The 9,862-nt window shown below is 38.2% G+C and overlaps 1 pseudogene; it reads right to left on the minus strand.

Moving 5' to 3' along the window:
- Nucleotides 1–5,144: 5,144 nt before the first annotated feature.
- LOC746263 (large ribosomal subunit protein eL6-like) lies at nucleotides 5,145–5,987 on the minus strand (annotated as a pseudogene).
- Between the last annotated feature and the right edge of the window lie 3,875 nt (nucleotides 5,988–9,862).

Genomic DNA, 9,862 nt, shown 5'->3' on the forward strand with positions numbered 1-9,862 from the left:
AACATTTAAGTTAAATCATATATAACTAAGCAGATGAAAGCAGATATTCATGAGGAGGAATGTACTTTGATTAAAAACAAATTAGGACATAGTAGAAAATGCTGCTTTTCCTGTGGAGATATAGCTTAAATAGTTTTATGCTAGTTGAATTTGAGTTGGTCAATGCCTTCTTTAGCAAGTGTGTAAACTATCATTTGCTTAGCTCCCCTCAGAAAAGTTTTTTGTTTTTTTGTTTTTGTTTTCATTTTTAAAAAGATATATTAGCTCCATTAATAACACACTATACTGGAGAGGTAAGAACACTCCACTGGAGAGGAGGAAAATGACTAGAATTACCATGAAATGGGTTAAGACCTTATATCATCCTCTGGCCAGCACAGGGGTTTACAGTCTAAGACCAAATCTAAAGAAGGACAAAAGTTTCTGCCCATGTTCAAGTAGAGTTGGGATTGATACTGGGAGAATGAGATGTGGGTGAATTTCCTATGGTTCCTTTCAGAGAGAATGCGTGGTGCCAATAGCTTAGCAGAGTCATTTCATGGATTTCATGAACATGGCAAAGAACTGGTGAAAAGACACTGAAGTATTTACCAGACCTTCACGACTCATGAAAGTGATTATTCTCTGACTGTAAGCTCCCTGAAGAAGAGATAAATCCCAAGCAGGATGGGATCCAGGAAATATCCAGGAAAGCTTGTCTTTTCAATAGAGTCATAGAGGTCCTCAGGCAGAGAACAGCCCCTTCTGATACTCTAGGCTGAAATTCTAAATATCCTGGACTTGAAACATTGTATTCTCATTGTTTATAGTGGTGAAAGTGACAGCCACAATACTATTTGGAATGTTATAAAAATGAAGCTTAATTAAATAATGAAAGTCAGTCTATTGACTCTGAAAGTTTTTCTGCCAGGTAAAGATGGCCAACTTCCCTGGTAGCTAAACTGCTGAACATTTATAATTGGAAACCATAGAGAGGATCATTTTTTAAAAATAGAGATAGGGTCTCGAACTCCTGGGCTCAAGCAATCCACCTGCCTCAGCCTCCCAAAGTGCTGGGATTGTAGGTGTGAGCCACAGTGCCCAGTCAGAATAAACTTTTAATGACTCCAGAAAAATAGGATGCCAACTCTCTGATTCCTGTCTACCCAAACACACTGAGGTAATTGCTAGCTAATCGATAAAGCAACGAAACTACAAACAGGATGCAAACCCCACTGAGGCAAGGCTTTGTAAATGGAATGAGTGGTCCCATGAATGTATTGTAGCCTTCCTGTAGCCTGCAGTGACCACCACATCAGGTAAAAAGGAAAGAACACCAAAGCTTGGCCTTTAATACCCTCTACAAAGTGTCTTCAATATTAGCTGGAGTCTTTCCTTCCACTGTGCACTTTTGTGTATCCTACACTTAGTTATCAAGGATACTCATCTTTTGTTAAACATTCCCTTTAATTTCCTGCTACCAGATTCTTTTTTCCCCTTATCTGAAGTGGCCCATCCATCAACATGTCTCCTGTCCAGACCTCACTCATTATTTAAGCGCTCCATTTTCTTAGTCAAGAGACTCCTTTTGCTTCTTGGAAACTCTACTCTTGTACTACATATATTTTTATATGCATTTTCTCTATTGGCTTATAAATTCCTGGAGGCAAGTGCCATGATTTACACATTTTTAGATTATTTCCAAGTAGTTATTATTGAATTTCACAATACAATAAAAACTAGAATGAATGTACCTGTTGATATTTCCTTTGTTAAATTTAAGCATTTGTAGGCTATATTAATTATTAGACCCCAGGATTACTGATCTATGGAGTAAGCATTTTTAGTGCAGGTTTTTGAACCCTCTCCTTCCCTGAGACTGTTTCTTTTATCCTAATATGACTATTAACAACTTGCTTTTTGAAGGACACCGAAGATTTGATGTAGGAATTCAAAGTGATCTCTCTGATAGTAACAGAAAACCTGATTCTGTTATTAGACATAGATGACACTCTTTGAAGAAGTTAAAGCTTAGCTCCTCAAAGACTTTAAGTCACATCAGATTTGAAAAAGGAAACAGTGGAGAAGAGCTCCTGTGTGCTGTCAGAAGAGCCCCAGATGGGGGTTCAGGAGAATGAGGGGCTTCCTCTTTCCCTCAATAACTGGGCTGTATGAGTTGGGTTATGCCAGAGAACACCTGAAAAATGAGTGGTTTAGGTTATATGAGCTTGAAGACACCATGAGTCTTAAGAAATCATGCTGTGAGTACATTTCTTGGAGAAAAAATACTGTAATGAAAATAAAACAGCAGGCTGGGATAAAAATCTTGAACTATTGGAAAAGGTAATTATGAAGAAATAATAATTTTTCTCCCAAAGCTTGGCCTTAGGAAAATTACGGCTAATGTATTTATTTATTTATTTTTTTGAGACAGGGTCTCACTCTGTTGCCCAGGCTGGATTGCAGTGGTGTCATCACAGCTCACTGCAGCCTCAAACTCCTGGGCTCAAGTGATCCTCTTGCCTCAGCCTCCAGGGTAGCTGGGACCACAGGTACATGCCACGACACCCAGCTAACTCAAAAACAAAAATTTATTTATTTTTGGTAGGGACAGAGTCTCACTATGCTGTCCAGGCTGGTCTCCGACTCGGGCTCAGGCAATCCTCCTGCCTTGGCTCAGGCTCTCAAAGTGCTGGGATTATAGGCATGAGCCACCGTGTCTGGGCAGCTAATTTAATTTTAATTATCTCTCTTTCTTCCCTCCCCTCAGTTATTTATCCTAGTTTCAATTCCAAGGGCATTACTTTCAGATTTCTGGACTGATTACAATGGAGGTATTTAAAAAAGCAGTTTAAGGTATTGCTCTTCCTTTAGAACTCTTTGTAGAAGGCACAAGAATCCTGGCAAGTTTTCAAGATGTAAAGAGATTCTAGTGTTGGGATTTGTAGGAATTCTCCCAGGTGATGAAGCCCTCAGAAGTTTTCCCACTTCCCCCACCCAAATCTCCTGAGAGAGTTGAACAATTAGGATAAATCATTGGTTCTCATTATTAGACATAGATGTCTATGATTAAGATTTCAATCATACTGACACCTGAGGAACTTGGCTCTTGGTTAAAAACCAATGGTGATTTTTTTTTTGAAGCTTGACTATCAGCAATTACAAAGGTTTTCCCTGGCAGGCTCTTAGGAGAAGCTGCTCTCCCCACACCAGACTCAGTGCACAACCAGTGTATTCTAATCTCTGCAGGGAGCTGCACTCAAGCCCTCAGGCCCCTCTGGCAGGTCATGCTCTTCCCTATTTGCATTCCTGGCGCTGGCACCTTCATTCCTGAGGTTTCCCAGGCTGGATTGTAGTGTTGTCATCACGGCTCACCGCAGCTTCAAACTCCTGGGCTCAAGTGATCCTCTCGCCTCAGCCTTCAGAATCGCTGGGACCGCAGGTGCATGACACCACACCAAGCTAGCTTAAAAACAAAATTTGAGGCCTTAGGCAGGGGGCTTCTTCAGGCTCCTCTGCTGAGGCCTCCCTATGCAGGGAGGAAGGGGAAGTCTTGAAGACCCAGTCCATGTCCACTCCTAGCCCTCCCTCTTTGCCCTCCTCCCTCCACCTCAGAGTCCATGCAGCTGTTTGGGGCTCCCTCAACAGTGAGACACCCCCGCAGTCTGTGTCGATTCATCTGACCCACTGTCAGTGTGCTGTTCTCTGGGGGAAGATGGAATAAAGGGAGTTGGTATAGGTTTCTCAGGTTTTAGCCTCTTATAAGCGATTGCAGTAAGTGATTGAAGGTTTAATCCTTTCACTTTTGGCTTGTTGCTTTAATCGGCTCCTCTAACACCTGGAGGCTCAGCTCTCTCTCCCTGCTCAGCTGAGCTCCTACCAGCACCTCTGCTTTCCAAACAACTGAAATATTTGAGCTCAGGTCAGTTTCCCAGAGCATGTGGAATGAAAATGTTTCAATAATCAACACACGACAGGGCCTAGCAACCAGCGGAGGATGCCAGGAACTCAACCGCCTTTCAGTCCAGTCGCTTATATCTGAGCATGAAGCTCCCTGTCTGTCACAAAGGTTCTGCACTGCACATTCCATGACCATGAAGACTTATTGCATGAGCATCAATTTTCCCTACAGCCTAATGCAATACCCAGTATGTAATTAGATGTTAATATATATTAATTTAAAAGCAATCATGATATGTCAAGTAATTACTGAATATGTTGCACAAACATTTTTATCAGGTTGTTACTCTTTCTGTCTCATTGGGGCAATTAACAAATAAATCCACAATAATATTCATATAAGATGAATTAGAATATAATTATTTGGAAAGTTTAGATTATTAAGGAAAATAATTCAAAGCAATATATTCTTAGAAACACACGTAGGCTAGCAGTTATCTGGGAATATATATGTTACTAGAGTTCTTCGGTTTTTAAGAATGTTGAGGTCCCCAAATTGACCCAGTTATCCTGTCTGAGCTAAATACACATTCACTTTTGCTTCCTAGTTCTGGGTGTTGAGGTTGCAATTGACTTTCTCTTCTCTTGACCAAGATTTACTTGAAATAAACCTAGAGGTGGTTTCCAAAACCATAATATGATTTTGTGAGGGATTGCAGTATGGGGATGAAATATGTATGTTTTACAAAGTATAAATCTTTGGGCAGAATGAAATTCAGATTTTTGTTTGTGGATTCAGGGAAATTGTAGCAGGCTAGGTTGGTGCTTATTGGATTCTGAAAACATTTGATTTAACTGGATGAAGAAAATGCACACAATATCCACTTGTCTATCTAACAGAAAAGTAGAAGGTCATTGATTTAGGGTCCTGCTCCAAAGAGAGAGCCCACTCTGGCAAGGGTACTTCAAGACCGTTTGTAAATATGCTAAACAATAAGACAAAATTTCAAAGTATCATGATTACATGTTCTAAAGACATTTAGAACATCATCATTTTTCTAAGGAATGTCCCTACATACAAAATAAAGTCACTTTATACAAAATGAAATGACTTCTCCTCAAACTGCCTAGTAAAAGTAGCCAACAATAGTGTAGGTGACACCCCCAAATAATCCAAAGGTTATTTTAGATGCTCAACTGATTTATTTTCCTAATCATGTTTTTTTTTTTAAATCAGTTATTTAATTAGGTTCTTCTTAAGACATTTAGAACACCAATTTGTGAGGATAGATTCCATTGTCAGGGCAAACACATGAGGAATAGCTTTGATTTTTGGTAAAATCTGTGAGTCCACAGCTTTCTCATCAATCTTGCACTGTCTGTATTCTCGTATTTCTCTTTTTCTGTGTCGAAGATCTCACCTTCCTGGTGTCTGGGCTTCCGCAGCTGCTTCTTCCTGAAGTAAGCATCAGTAGGATGTTTTGGGATTTTTACATTGCTGATATCAATTTTGGTTGAGGTGGCAATGACAAGTTTCCGGTGTGTTCTTCATAGAGGAACTCGACTGAGGACCAGAGGTCCTGTCACAAGTAACAAGCCACTAGCCAGCAGCTTCAGGAAAACCACCCTCTTGCCCCTGTGGTGTCCAGTGAGGATGATCAGAATGGTCCTGGGGGTGATGCTGGCTCACAGTTTTCTCACGTGCTGATTGAAGGGTTTTGTGCAGTGGCTCAACAGCTTTCCAGGCACATCTTCAGCAGAATATTATCTGGGCATTTTGTGAAGTTTAACCACCCGGGTACCACCGTTCTTGTCACTACCAACTGGTTTTGTAACAGTTGCAAGAACCTTCTCCTTCTTTTTCTTTTCAACCTTGGATTTAGTGGCTGAGTACTTCCTCTTGTACATGGCCTTTCTGGAATACATAGCAGATCGAGAATACCTGCCAATTCCTCTGACAGGGACAGGATTGTGGCTGCAATGGGGCTTCCCCTTCTTGGGCATCTTAGCCTTGAGGTTACCCTTTTTCACCTTGCCACCAGCATCAGCCTTCTTAGCTTCGGGTTTCTTTTCTTTAGTATTGGCTTCTCCGCTTTTTCACCTGCCATCTTGCAAGATAGGAAAGAACCCTAATCATGTTTAATATCATTTGATGCCCGATAAAAATTCAGTACATTTTCCTAGTGTTCAAGTTTCATTTAATAATCATTTCATTAAAAAACCCAACATTTATAGTATGCAAAGTAGTATTAAAAAAGGATTGTCAGATTTTGAAGGAAAAGAACCACTGAAATACAGCCCCAAATGTCATTCACAGCTGCTGAAAGTAAATTATATAATCTTCTGGGGAGTAATTTGGCATTATGAATGAAAAATTATATAATGTATATTTTTCAATACTGCAATTCCCATTCTAGAAATTTACCATAAAGAAATAATGTTGTATGCACAAAGATATGTATACCAAGAATATTTAACACAGTCTGGTTTATACTACCAAAGAAATGGAGCCAAATTAAATGTTCAGCAACAGTCTTGGTAGCATAAATGAGCAGTCCTCAAAAGTGATGATGCAGATCTATGTATTTTTAGAACATATTACTAAGTAGAAAGTAGTTCCAAAACAAAATTTATGGTATAAAACAATTTTCTAAGTTAAAAAATGGTTTATTCACCTGTAGTAAAAAGCTGGCAGGCTGTGAATTAATTTTCAGTTGTGGTCATGTTTAGATGGTGGAATTATGCGTGATTGTTTTACTCATCTGTATCTTCTATTGTTTTCCCATAAGGAACATAAATTCCTTATCTACTCCAGGTATTATTCCTATAAGGAGTTAGGAAATAATTTCACCAATATTTTTTAGACAAAAGAGTCTTATGATTATGTAAAACATGCCACATTAGAAGAATTTTATTTAACGGACATTTCTATAGCACTTACTATGTTCCAGACAGTGTTTCTCTGCCATTTTTCCTGCCCATTCTCCCTTTCCTTCTTCCTTTCTCTTTTCCCTCTCTTCCTTAATTTATTCCCCTCCCTTTCCTCCTTTATATCATTTTTTATTGTGGTAAAATGTAGCATTTTTGATGTATAGGTCTATGAATTTTGTTAAATACATATAATAGTATGGCATCACTACAGTCAATACACAGAACAGTTTCATCCCTCCACCCTCCTAATTCCTTTAAATCCTTTTGTAGTAAACACCTGTTATCCTAGCCCTGGGAAACCACTGATCTCTTTTCTCCTCTTGTTTTACTTTTTCCAGAATGTTATATAATTGCAATTATATAGTATGTAACCTTCAGAGTCTAGCTTCTTTTATTTAGCATAATGCACTTGAAATTTATTCACGTTAAGTGTATCAAGAGCTTGTTCCTTTTTATTGCTGAATAGTATTCAATTATATGGATATAGCACAGTTTGTTTATCCATCATCAGCTGAAGAACATTTGGGTTATGTTCAGTGTTTTGTAATAATGCATAAAGTAGCTTGAATATTTGCATACGAGTTCTTATGTGAACATTGTTTTCATTTCTCCTTGGGTAAATACCTAGGAGTGAAATTGCTGGATCATATTGTTAGTATGTCTTTAACTTTATAAGAAACTGCCAAAGTGTTTTCCAAAGGCACTGTAACATTTTGCATTCTTGCCAGTAATATATGAGAGTTTCAGTTGCTCTGTCTCCTTGACAGCATTTGGCATTGTCATTTTTTTAAATGTAGCAGCTTCTATTTTAAATATTTACAAATATTAATTCATTTAACTCTGTGAGATAAATAGTATTACTATCTCAATTTTATTAATGAAAAAATTGATATGGACATCAGGCTCCTCTCTCAAATTCACACAGTCTGTAAGTGGAGAGCTGAATTGGTACCCAGACAACCTAAGGCCAGAATATATGTTCTTAATATACTATACTGTACCTCTCTTTCTGTCAATACGGGAAAGAAAGGCTTGCTATAATTCCAGTGAAAACTTGAAAGTTCATCATTTCTACTCTTGGAAAGTTGGCTAAAATTTATTGAGTTTTAAATTAATTTGCCAAACATGTACAGTGTGGCTCCATCTAGAACTATTCCTGTCAGCTAATTAAAGGATGTCAGTAGGCCGGCTCCTGAGAGATCTTTCAGAATACTGTAACTTGTTGGGTTCCCTGCGGTTCAGAGTCTTGCTCTCAGCCCTGCAAACCTAGAAATGTAATCCTTTTGCTATCCAAGAAATGACTGAACTCAGTCATGCTGGAGGACGTTAAGAGATAAAGTTCACAAGACAATGATATGTTAAACAAAATGGAAATTTATTAATTTATTGCGAGAAATATAATGACCAAAGGGAATAAATATTCATTTATATTTGACAGCACATCTTCCTGTAGAAAAACTGCATGGGAGCCAAATTATAATCAGAAGGTTCCTAGGTATGCCTAGAAACATAACTGGGAGAGTTCTCTGATTTTAATAGCCTGAAGCCTTTAAACACTCAATCATAAAACTAAGTCCTGGAAGTTTGTGCCTGAAATATCCTTATTTGTTCCTTCCCACAGTATGATTTAATCTGCCTAGGGGCCACAGAGAATGATGAAGTGTCTGCCTTTCCGCTGCTCTAGCTCTGATCAACCCAACTTCTCACTGATGTCTTTGTTTCTTAGACATGGATCTTCTAATTACAATCAATTCATATTCATCTTCAATAACCCAATATTTGTTGATCATCTATCATGTGCCAAGACTGTTCTATGAGTATGGGATAGAGCTCATTTCAGGAATCATTCTGTCTTTTTAAAATTTTGAAGTATCTCTTCTTGTCTTTTTTTGGATCCATTTTATGTTGAGAGAGATATATATATATATGTATATATATATGTATGTATGTATATATATGTGTATATATGTATGTATGTGTGTGTATATATATATATTTATATATATATATAAAACCTCTAAGGAGAAACTCATTTATGAGGTCTTGATGGTCACCTCACTGTGGTTCCCATGTACTGACTTAGAACATGTATTTTTGAATTTGTATGATTATTATTAATTTTTGTCTTTCTACACAACCCCTCGTTTCAACTCTAACCAATGTGTGAATATTTTAAAAGTCTAGGTCCTTTGTACAACACATTTGCTCTTCTGAGCTGAATCCATGAATTTCAATTGTCTAAATGTCACTGTCTGGACATTTTGCTAGCTTCTCAAACTCAATGACTCACATCAAACCTGCCATTTTCTTCTAACAAACCAGCTTTTATTTTTTAAAAAATCTGCATTTAAAATTGTGTTTTAAATGAACGCAATCAGCATCGTCCAGCCATTCCATATTTTAATTCTGTTCCCATTTTTCCTGTACCCCATGTCATGTCAATGAGTTGACAAATTGGATGAAAAGCATTTTGTAAACCAAACCCTTTCTTTCATTTGGCTGCTTATTTTCAGTATGTCCAACCAACTAGTGACATATATCATTAGACACTGAAACTGGTGTGTGTTGTACTGCAAGGTTCTTGAGCAGTGGATCATTCTTTTTTCTTGCTGTTGTCTCAGGGAACTTCTCTGGGCTCTTTCTGTTTGCAATTTTGGGTCCCAACCACATCCTGCCTCAACACCACTTGCAATGGACTGAATCAAAGTGTCTGTGTTAAAATCCTAACCCTTAAGATGATGGTATTAGGAGATGGGGCCTTTGGGGGGTGATTGGTGGCCTATAAAATAGGCCCTAGAAAGATCCCTTGCCTCTTCCACCATGTGAGGAAACTGCCAAAAAATGGACATCTATGAATAGGAAGCAGGTCCTCACCAGACACTGAATCTGTTGGTGATTTGATCTTGAACTTCCCAGTCTTCAGAATTGTGGGAAATAAATTTCTGTTGTTTATAAACCACCCAGTCTGTGGCATTTTGTTATAGCGGCCTGAACAGTCTGAGACAGAGAGCCCAGAGCTTTGGTTTTGTGTGCTGTTTCTTTCTTTGGTTGA

This window comes from Pan troglodytes, chromosome 7 (assembly GCF_028858775.2).
Source record: "Pan troglodytes isolate AG18354 chromosome 7, NHGRI_mPanTro3-v2.0_pri, whole genome shotgun sequence".
Taxonomy (NCBI): Eukaryota; Metazoa; Chordata; class Mammalia; order Primates; family Hominidae; genus Pan; species Pan troglodytes.